The sequence below is a fragment of the Sciurus vulgaris genome, assembly GCF_902686455.1.
Source record: "Sciurus vulgaris genome assembly, chromosome: 4".
NCBI lineage: Eukaryota > Metazoa > Chordata > Mammalia > Rodentia > Sciuridae > Sciurus > Sciurus vulgaris.
Window position 1 is genome coordinate 113,892,194 of NC_136464.1, and position 12,567 is coordinate 113,904,760.

Genomic DNA, 12,567 nt, shown 5'->3' on the forward strand with positions numbered 1-12,567 from the left:
TCTGGAGAGAAACCTGGGTAAAGGCAGAATCTCCTTAGTACTATTCTGTCCCACTGCTGGGGAAGGCAACTCCTAAACCCTCATACATACTGTGTTGTTTGTGACTGTGCTCCCCAGAGATGTATTGACCTTAGCTCCTTCTAGGGTACCATAATGCAGCAAAATCAAATCCCTTTCAAATCTCTTGGTCCATTTCTTTGCCCACCATAGCACTTGTACTTCTTAACTTTCTTTCTTTTGTTTTCTTTTTGGTGTCAGGGATTGAACCCAGGGTGCTTAATGACTAAGTCACATCCCCAGTCATTTTTTATATCTTTTAAATTTTGAGACAGGGTCCTGCTAAGTTACCCAGGGTCTCACTAAGTTGCTGAGGCTGGCTTTGAACTTGTAATCCTCCTGCCTCAGCCTCCCAAATTGCTGGGATTACAGGCATGTACCACCAAACCCAGCGTGTTTTTCTTATTCTTTAAGTGCCTCTCACTCTCAAGTACTTTATTCCTAATCTCTTCTATATAGAATGCAAACTCTATCAGAGCAGTGAATTATTTTGTTCATTGTTATATCCCTGTACCTCGTCCATAGTATTGGCCGAGTAAGTTTTTGTTGAGAGAATAAATTCGTTCAAACAATACAAGTTTCTAGAAATCACCTTATTCCTCCATTTAGTTCTGTCACAAATTTTGCATGCTTGCTTTGTGTTTTGTTACTCTATGATTAAAGCAGGGATTTTTCTATCCATGGTACAGGATGAACCTCACAGTGTGAAACCCCATTGCCTGCAGATCTGGTATACACGTGTGGAGTGCATTTGAAGGAAAGTGGGGAGGAGAAAAAGGTGCTTGATGCTTATGGAAGCTAAATGGTTTTATCTTTTTCATCTAGTTCCCTGCTATAATTCAGCATAAATCATACTAGATGTGTTAGAATGATTCACTTTGTGACTGGCAACCCAGGTGAGACGCCTTGATTCTACATAAATATTAAGCTGATTAAATGGGAGTTTGGAGTAACTAGAAGGCAAACAATGTCATGGGATGCAAAGAAACCCATACTACTCAGAACTATGGTCTTCTTTGTGATTCATAAGGATTACTGAGTTTTCTTGAAAGAAATTGTGACATTTTCACATTTTCTTTTGAAAGAGAGACAATCAAGCCTACATTACAAAGTGTTAAAAAATACAGTATATTAACTATTTTGATTGGTGCCACTTCTTGATGAATAAAGAGGATGAAATGTAATATCTTATAATTTGAATTCTTGTCATGTAATCTGATTTAGAAAAGAAGGATCAGAATGTACAAAGTGGATTAATAAAATGATTTAATCATATTTTTAATATCTCCCCCTTCAGAGAAAATCTATATTAACTGATATTTCTGATATGACATTGTTACACACATGAAGCTAGGGGAATAAATGGAAATGTAGAAAATGTGATTTTGAGCAGAGATTTTTTTAAATGGGAGAGAAAATGGGATTGTAATTGGTCTTCTGGTTAAGGATGGTGCTGAGATGATGATCAGCTCAAGACCCAGGAAAGGGGCAGTTGGAAAAATTATAATGAGGAGAACAAAATGTTTGTGCAAATGCTTGAGAAAGCTGTCAAAATAATACAGGTAGCACAAACATGTTATTTTCAGAATCAATATAAACACATGATTCAGGAACAATAATCATGTAGAAGAAAGGATTTGGTTGAATGAATTTGGACTAGATTTAAGGAAATAATTGTTCTTGAAACAAAATATTTCCATTCATTTATTCATTCTGTGTTAATTAAGCATTTAGTATATCATAGTGTTAGGTATTAAGGAAGACAGTCACTTGACAACTCTGGCAAATGTAAAGGAAACTGATTGAAATACAGATAATCTAGAGTTTTGTGGGTTCTTAAAGGGGAAACTAAAGATGGCTTAAGTCCTTACCATAATCGATTTTATAATTAATTAAAATTATGATTCTCTGCAACCCCACTACATAGGTAGGAAATAGCACATGTTCCTGGACCTCAGATTCTACAGCTCAGCTGAAGTTAACCTCACTATTGATGTTCATCTAGACTCTGATTAACCTCTGACCCATCTTGAACATGCTTCAGGTAAAAAGCAGTAAATATTATATTGTAATATGAACAAATTACCCTGTTAAAAATTTAAATGTTTACTAATAGGACATAGGCTAGTTAACATACATATGAAGTAATTAGACATTAAGCTGCTATATGGTAGCCTATTAACTACAAAATGAATTCAACCAGAGGTTGATTGTTTTAAACATTTCTTTTAATTAACAAAGAATGAACAAGATAAATCTGAAAAATGAAGACCCACACTGAGTTTTAAATCATGAGCAATTTGGAGTAATTCACTGTTTTTTTTAATATATGCAAATTATCCAAACATGGTTAAACATGTTTCACTTCTTATATTTTGTTATTAGGAATGAAACAGTCACATTTAAATGATTACTCAAAATTATGCTGTATGTTAAGGTGGAAAATTTATAATAAATATTTAAAATGCTATATCATGTAATGGATTTAATGGTTCAAAAATGGGCAATGATATAGTCCTTCTGTTAGCAACTTTTAAAAGAATATCTGGTTGGAGAAAATTCTTATATATGAAATTAGCTTTCCAATTGCTCCTGGATGTTTATTAATCATGTGTTTCTTGCTTTAGACTAAGTATTTTTTTCTTTTTCTTTTGTTGCTGGGGATGGATCTCAGGGCCTTGTGCCTGCAAAGCATGGGAACCACTCCTTAGCTCTATACCCCAGCATAATCCAAGCCACACCCCATCCCCCACACACATGTGCATAAATACACAATACACTTCATCAATGTTAGAACAAACCAAGTTTGGTCAAAATGAATGGCTTCTCTTAGCAGGAGTCTGAAATTGTTGATATCCAGATATTTATCCATACAATAGTTTTTAAATTGATAGTTGATTTTATCATATGAAATTATTCTTTAAGAATAGCAAATGGAACTTATTTTAGAGGTAATTTTCAATTTCCTCTTTGCTTTAAAATTTTGAAAAGGCAAAGAGAACTTGTCATCAATTAAAAATAACTCCTCAAGAAAGTTAGCTTCACAAAATCAGCATAGGATTTATAGATGTTCTTATAATAGAATTTTTTTTTTCATGCAACAGGGCTAATTCCACAAAAAAACTAAAAAATTTGCATCATACCAGGTTAGGTTTTCAGACATGTGTCCTTCCCCTTTGGTTTTAATTTTCCCTTGTAATGTGCAGTAATTTTGCCTGTCTAAAGATTGCCATATTTAAGGCAAGTTTTTGTACTTCTATGAAAAATCAGAATTATGACCTTTGGTTCCCCCCTAATATTCTTGATATACCTATGAAATTTGTTCAGGCATAAAGCTTATTAAAATAGTATTAATACCTCTCCCCTTCCTTTTCTTCCCCCTCTCTCCTCCATTTTTCTTTTAGAATGTTTTCCTTTCTCTCACATCCATTTTCTTTTAAATAAGCAGATGTCCACTTAGTCTTATCTAATTAGGTTTTTAAAAAATTATTCAGCACATAAAATAACCCTTCCAACAACAGGATCATGTAAGTTCATTCCAACCTAAGGGATGGACATTTAGGTGGGTTATCTTTTTGCCCCTTTCTGAAGTACCTGGTGACTTGGTCCACACAGAGGAGTGCATGAGTGTTTGCTTCTAATACTGACTCTGCCAGTTGGTATATAGTCAATTATTCTGTCTCTAATTTTACTCTCTCCCTCTCCCTTTCTTTCTCTTTCCTTATTTCTTTCCTATTTTTTTCTCTTAGCTAAAACAAAAGTGACTCTTTATGACTCATAAAATGATGAAACTCCCCTAAAAATTTCAAGGCTATCATTGTTTCCATCCCTCTGAGAACAATGAGCTAAATGATCAGTTTTGACAGAAGAACCAACAGAAATGATTGCTAAATAAGGCAGGGGTCTTAACTATAGGTCAAGTTTTGTTGATGGCTGAGGTTCAAAGATGAGTGAGTCTGTCAGCTGGATTGGTGAGGGTGTCCCAACCCCTCAAAGCCTCTGTGGGAGGGACTGAGAATTTTACTAGTAGACAACTTATCCTATGCAGAGAGGCTGCCATACATGACAAGATTGTTTTGGTAAGACAAGCTTGTTTAGGACCCAGAAAGGGAGGAAGATTGTGGGTATTTCTCAGCTGGCAGTAACCATCGGCAAATTCTCCCCCTCTACCAACTGATTTCGTATCTGAGTTTTACAGGGACTCATGAGTAGGATCTATATGTTAAAATGAAAGACAAATGGATGAAATTGGAGAATATCATGCTAAGTGAGATAAGCCAATCTCAAAAAACCAAAGGACGAATGATCTCGCTGATAAGCGGATGCTGACACATAATGGGGGGTGGGAGGGGTTAGTGTTAGGGTTAGGATTAGGGTTAGGGTTAGGGAGCGGGGCAAGAATGGAGGAAGGAAGGACTGTATAGAGGGAAAAGAGGGGTGGGAGGGGTGGGGGGAAGGGAAAAAATAACAGAATGAATCAAACAACATTACCCTATGTAAATTTATGATTACACAAATGGTATGCCTTGACTCCATGTACAAACAGAGAAACAACATGTATCCCATTTGTTTACAATAAAAAAAAAAAAAATGAAAGACCTCTTTGGCAAAGATGAGACTGGAGACATAAGGATACCGTTTTGGTTGGAGTCTCCTAACATGAGGAAAGAGAGGGACATTCTTATCCACTTTAAAAAATTAACCATGATATTGTATCTTTACAGGATCAAGTGTGTTAGCAAAGGTAGGAGGGACCTGGATAAAATGGCAGTGTCCAGCAAGCAAAGCCTGGCAAATGATGTGTGTACTGTAAGGCAGTGACATGTCACAAAAATGAAGCAGCATGGTGGTGAAGCCAGAAGACATGGCATGGTGGGTGTGCACTGAAATGAGTCAACTGGAGACACTCTGGAACATGTGGATGTGAGGGACTTTGCAGAGCTCTGAATCACTGGAGGGATTAAGTGCTAACGTGTTGTTGCTGTAGATTAACCCCTGAAGAAAGTCAGCCTCACAAAAGCAGCATATGATAATACCTCCATGCACCAATATTTTAGTCCCCAATCCCATTTCTACTCATAAGAGAGAAATGAGTGCCAAAGAGAAAAAAATAGGTCACCATTTTGATAAGGAAGAGGATGGGTTATGAAGCATAAAGAAAAAAATAAAACCAGAATTAACAAAAGTAATTAAGGGAGCAGAGGCAAGAGAAGCTGGTTTTCATGTTGCCAAGTATATTTTAACTGAGCAAAACAGAGAGTTACTCACATACTTATATTCACAGGAGGCAGAAACAGCAAAAATAACCACACAAACTGACACTGGAAATTAAAGAGGAGGAAATAGAGTAATTAATTTTTGTCGTCAGTCTAGTTTTTTTTTTTTTTTCAGCCAAGCTGAAAAATTATAGTGAATTATATAAGCAAAGCTGGAATAGCATTACCCTGAAATAATGCTAACTTTTAGCAGGCTCCTCTAAGTGCATCTTCATTATTTGTCAATTTACCCACCATGTGTACTTGAACATTAATTTTTCTCTTCTCGAACTGCCCACAGATTGGGTAATCTCCGTGCACTGAAAGCATGTGTTTCTTCATGCATTGGTGCTTGCTGAATAGGGTTGTCCTTTTTCTAAATTAACATCTGCTTGCCTGTGCAATTTCCATGAGCAAATATGGGTATTTGCACACACAAATGGAAGTATATGAAAATAAAATGTGCTTGGTATTAGTGGGCCCACCCAGGCTTTGGCTTTTTAGAGTTAAAAGCCCTGTAAATGCTGCATGGATTTCTAAGAAGGCTTCACTTAGCAAGTGCAATTCATGTACCAAAGCAAGGAGTTTTAATTCCATTAACTAAATGTCTCTTCTAAAAAATTTGATTTTTTTAAAAATTGAAATTGGCAAATGTTTTAAAAGGGAACATTTTACTAGGATATGGTATAAGTTAACTTTCGACTGTGAAGTATTTACTAAGATGTTGTGGATTTGAAGTGTAAAGTATGTTTTTAACTTTCTCCTAAACTATTGTTTTCAAGGTCATATACTTATGATAAGTAAGCGTAAGAGGCAAGATTATATTGCCAAATAATACCCAAAAAGCAAAAGCAAAAAAAGAAAAATAACTACACACACCTGACACAAGAATTAACAAAGATTAGTAATTACACAGCCCCAAGCTTCTTCTTAAAGAATATATAACATGTTGATATTTTAGGGACTCTATTTGCTATTTCAGTAGTTCAGCATTCTAACACATATATCTTATAGCTAAACTTTAACACATATCCACACTTTCAGAAACCTAGTGGTTTCTGCTAGTCACAAACTTTTCAGCCTTGGTTTGAGAAATGACTTTGGGTGCCCTCCAGGAACTTAAAATCTCTTAAAGCTACTCTGATCACATACTCCGAAGCCTGAATCTCACCTTTCCTGATAGACACAAAATCTTGAAAAACAATGTTCTTCAGTTTCTATCTCTGCAAAATAGTTTCCTTAGTGAAGTGATATTCTGAAGCATCCTCTAGGAGTTTCGACTTCCTTATTTCATTGTTTCTCTTCAGTATTGAACTTGTTGCTCTCTTTTCAGTAAATGAAAAAGAATACTTACAAGGAGGGAAAAGGGATGTCTTACAGAACCTTCTGAATGCTAAACAACATTGAACAATAAAAAACCAGCTCAAACAATTGTAATTGTTATATATCACACTGAGTAATGGGTCAAGTGACTTTCCCTTGTTATTTTTTATCAGTTATTTTGGAATTGAGGGGCAAATTGCATTTTCTAACTATGGCTGTAAAGATGACTTCCTAGTCTATATTTATTTCTAGAACCTTGCCATTGCCCTCTCATGACTAAGAATCAAATTCCCCTCTCCTTGAGTGTGGGCAGGCTTGTGGGTTGCTGGTAACAAGTGAATTGTGGTGCTAAGTGAAATAAGTCAATCCCCTAAAGCCAAAATTCAAATTTTTCTCTGATATGTGGAAGCTAACCCACAATAAGGGGTAGGAGCTAAAAATAAAGAGTAGAAGTTCAGTGGAGTAGACAAAGGGGAAGAAAGGGAAGGGAGGGAGCATGAATCTGATATAATTTTCCTATGTACATACATAAATATACCACAGTGAATCTCATGTATGTCCACATGAAATTAATTAAAAAATTAACTAAGGGTAAATGGCAGAAAGATCAGCAGAAGGAAGGGAGTAGGGAATGCAGGAAGGGGGAGGGAAGGGGAATGAACGGTATTGGGGACTAAATTAGAACAAGATGTGTTCCATGTTTTTATAATTATGTCAAAATGGATTCTACTGTCATATATGACTAAAAAAGAAAAAAAAAGTAGAATGTGGTCCAAGTGACACTGAAGTTTTATCATAGAAGACGGTGCAGCTCTGCTCCATGGATTGGCACATACTCACATTTGGAACCCTGATCCACCATGCAAAAGTTTAATCCCCTAAGGTTTCCATACTATAAAGAAGTCCATGCACAGGGCAAGCCATATGCAAGTTCTCCTGCCAACAGCCCCAGCTGAGTTTCTAGGCAATAGCCAGCATTTACACTAGAAGATGCCTCCAGATGATATTAGCCCCCAGCCATGGAGCACCCTCAGACTTTGAGTCATTCAGGTGGGAACCCAGACATCAGAGAGCAGAGAAAAACTATTTCCATGGACTCCTGTCCTAATCATTGTCCCACAGAATTCATGAGCATAATAAAATGACATGTTTGCTGCCAAGTTTTAGATTAATTTGGTATGCAACTGTGTTAGTCAGCTCTTCATCACTGTGACCAAATTATCTGATGGAAACAACTTAAGGGATGAAAGTTTTACCTTATGGTTTCAGAAGTTTCAGTCCTTGGTTGACTGGCTCCATTGTTTTGGACCTGAGGTGAGGCAGAACATTGTGGTAGATGGGTGTGGCAGAGGGAAGCTATTCACCTCCTGACAGCCAGGAAAAAGAGGAATAGGAAGGGTTGGAGCCAAGAGGTAGTCCCCGAGATTATGCTCCCCAAGACCCTCTTCCAACTAGTCCCATCTCCTGTAGTGGAAACTATGTCCTAACAGTCCATTCAGCTATGGATCTTTAATAGATCGACCCATTGATGAGGTCAAAACCTTCATGATCCAATCACTTTCCCAAATCTCCACCTCTTAATGTTGCTGCATTGGGAACCAAGCCTTTGATGCACAACATTCCAGATCCAAACTATAACATCAATAATGGTGACCAGAACTCTCAACAAGTGATTTGAGATAAAAATACTCAAGTCCAAATGGAAGGAAGTATCTCAGATATTGAAGAATCCATGTGGGATAAGGTGTTCGGATACTTACTTTTAAAATCTAGGTATTTAATAATCTAAATATTTATAATTTTCCAGAGAGAAAGTCACTGGTTAATTATTATAAAGTCAATATTCTCAATTTAAAAAATAAGTTATATCTTAAAAGTCTACATTTAAAATACCATATTAGTAAACTGATAAGACTAGAGATTCATTACAGAGTGGCCTTGAAACACAGATATTTTGAACTTGGCCAAAAGATGCTTGTTAGCACTTATGGGTAAGGGTGAATCTGTTCTCATGTGTTTTCACTCTTCTTTTCCTTTATATTCCCCTTTTCTCTCCTCCTAGTCAATAACCCCTTACAAGGTGGGCTAATGTGCTTAGGTGCTGTAGAGAGGTAAGGAATGGAGGATAAAATAAATGTAATTTATGTCTAGCCCTTCTTCGAGCACATATCTGATCACAGGAAAAATTACATTAGAAATAAACATTTTACTCTGTAAATTATGATAAGAAATGGCCAATAAATTTTCCTACCTAATATTTTGGAAATGACAGTTCCCAATGATAATAATAAAAGACAGATCCATGTCTGGATATGCCCAACAAAAAGTTCTAAAAGGAATAGTTTGGAGTATGTATTAGTTAGTTTTTTTTTTTTTTTTTCTTTTTTTTTTGCTGCTGTGACTGAAGGACACAATCAGAATAACTGTAGAGAAGGAAAATTTTCTTTGGGGGCTCAGGGTTTCAGAGGTCTCAATCCATAAACAGAAGTCTCCATTCCTTGGGGTTCAAGATGAGGCAGAACAACATGGTGGAAGAATATGGTGGAGGGAAGTGACTTACATGAGGATCAGGAAGCAGAGAGAGAGAGAGAGAGATCTTCACTTGCCAAATATAAATATATACCCCAATGGTCCACCTCCTTCAACCACACCCCACCTGCCTTCAATTACCACTCAATCCCATTAGGTGATTAATTCACTGATTGGGTTAAGGCTCTCATAATCCAATTATTTCTTCTCTAAACCTTCTTTCATTGTCTTACACATGAGCATTTGGGAGATATCTCACATTCAAAATACAACAGAGTGTAAAATAGAAGTATGAGATAAAGAAATAAACTACTGTAAGGAAACAATTCCCAACAATAATTCCTTTGTTCTGATAATTCTCATGTGTCCACAGGGAGACATGGAGGATTCTGTAATATTAGCTACATTACTTAAGTGATAGTCAACTGAGGAATGGACTCAACAGGATTATGTGAGCCAGTCAAGACTGGAATGGCAATAGGATTTACTGAACAACTAGAGCACATAGACTGAAGACTGTGCAGGCACAGAATCAGGAAAGAGACTGGTAAGGTCCTGATCCAGTTGCATGTTTTAGAACTTCTGCCTCAAAAGAGTGAAGCCTTAAGAACCAGTTTAGGATGGCTTCTATACTACACTTTCCTCACTCAAAAAGGAAACTCCAACTTTTACAAATCAGTTCAAAATTCATCTTGTTTCTTTCTTCAAATATACTGCACTGCATTGCATGGCCTGTGATCATCTGTGCACACACCTGCACAGCAACAGAACTCTCAAAGGATGAGCTTAATTTCTCCATATATGTTGGTGGGAGGGAACAATAGGAAAGTGGGGTGAGTTAGTAGCAGGGTGGAGGGAAGGGAAGTATGAGCCATCCAGATAGTCTCTGTTGCTCTTCAGAGCTGAGCAGACAGTGGTATGTGCTGCTGCCAGGAGGGAAAAGGTGGCATCTGCTACCTGTCTTCTACAGATCATTTTTTTATAGATAGATGGATTTTGTCAGAATCCATCTGGTTCTTTGTGGTCATTAATTTTGCACCCTTTTCAGGAATACACTAATAGATCCTCACTCTTTAGTTAGTAAATGAGGTGTCCTCTAAACTGCTAGTTTCCCTTTCCAACACGGTGTGATTTATTCTCCCACAGCTGTCTGATTTCTCTTCTCACTAAGCCAGCGGAACTGGTTACACACCACCACAGAATGTGAATGAAAATAACAGCAGCAAGAATAACACTGTAAAGAAAAGTAATATCAGTTAATTGATGACCACATGCCAGGCTCTGTTTAAGCATTTTACATGCATTACCTAATGTATTCTTTATAACAACCCTATGAGTTAAGTCATTCTCTATTTTTTTTCTCTTTCTTCCTCTTCTTTTTCTCACTTCACAAATGAGGGAACAGAGGCTCAGAGAAGTGAATCTTTTGTTACCTCTCTGGGAAGTGAAGGGATGTTGGTGGAGGGATGGAAAGTAGGGTGGTACTGGGACCATCTCTCTTTTTGAGAGACCAGGCAATATTTAAGAGTGTTTCACTCCCTACATTTCTGATCTTTACTTTGCTGCTTAACCAAACTTTTATTTTTTTTTCTACTGTGAGAGAGACCATCTGAAGTTTTACCTTATCACTTCCCCTTACTACTCTGTGCTCCAATTTCCCAGGCTGGTTTGGATTTGTAATATGTTAAGGCTATTGGAATTTAGAAAATCCATTTCTTTTTCAACAAATATGACTTTTAAGTCAATAGACTTAGGAAAAATGTCTAATTGGAAACTCAAAAACTGAGCAAGAACTGTTTTATTTTGGACCGCCATTGATCTCTAAAGTGGGAAATGCCATCGAAGCAATGAATGAGAACTCACAAGGAGACAGGATTGACAGTGTATGAAAAATACATTAGAAACCATTTCAAAAAATATTACCCTGCCTCATTAAAAAAAACAAAGTGCACAGATAGTTTACTCTGTGTTTTGGGCTAAATTGGTATGCACCCTTTACTAAGTGTGCTTGATCTACATTTACCAGTGTACTATCTATACATTCTATCAGTTGGTGTCCTCTGATATTTCCATGTTTAACATGCAAAATAAAAATCAAAAAAGCATTTACAAGAACTTCAGAGAAGTCTCATGGCATTCATTCTCAGGTATTCAATTGATATCCTGTTACACTCAGTACCTTAAGTAATGGACTGTTTTGTCCCAGCATCTAAGAGGGCAGTGGACATATACGAGGTGTATAATCAATCCTTGTGGGAGTTGGGACATGGTACACTTGTTATTTCTTCCCCATTTGACCCAATTTCCTGTGCTCTCACCAGCCCTCCTACCTCCCTGCTGCCTTGCTCTAACTTCCAAGGAGCTTGGTCAGAGTAGTTCCATGAGTTTAGAACCAAAACAGAACAAGCTGAGAGAGAACAGATCTAAAAATTTGGAGGTTAAGGGTAAATTTCTAGGAGAAGTGAAAAGTTTGTGGCTCAGAAGCAGTGGGGAGCAAGAGTCAGACGCTGGTAGATAGCAGAATCAGGAGGTGAGTTGTGGTTGGCAGGTTTACAAGCATATGAAATGCAAGAAACTGGCTAGGAAAAATAGAAATGAGTTTAGCTGGGTGATTATGAGTGGAATTCTCTTTAGTGCTTCTTAAAAGACACAGCAAAAAAATGATATTCCTTGGTGTTTTTAGTTTCCTTGTATGTTTGGGCTGAGCTTCTTTAGAAAGGGTATGACTTCATAGACTTGTAATATGTTATGAAGGACTACAGATGAATGCATCCTTATAGAAAGGTCACCCCTCTCATTCTCTCCTTGCTAATCACTAACATATATTTACTCTATCCCAGACATAGTGCTGAATACTTCACTTGCATGATCCTATGTAACTTTCACAGTAATACTTTGAGGGAGATATTAGTATTTCCTTTATTCCAAAGAGAAAGACACACCTGAGAGAGGTTAAGTTACTTATTCAAGTCACATGGTGACAGACACAGGATCTGAACCTACTTGCATCCAATGCCAAATTTCATATTCTTAAGTTCTATGTAATCTCCTCAATTAAAAAAAGGAATATTACATTTTTAATAAAATGTTCTGGAATTATGAAAGTACTGGAATATGACACTCTGAGCCTGTGATATGACTAATGATTTTTATCACATGCTTTAGTTTATTCTTTGGGGCCCTTTAAAGTGTACTCAGGATGCACTTATACAAGTTGCTGGCACAGCAGCAAGTTTTCTGGATTTTACATTATTAGATATTTGTTGCTCATTCATTCTCAAAGTGTGGTCTAGAGACCCCTGAAAGTCCCTGTGACAGTTTTAGGAGGTCTGTAAAGACCCAAACACTATGACTGTAGAAGTAGACACAAACCCTGCCATCTTCTTTAAAATAGATGTTAAAA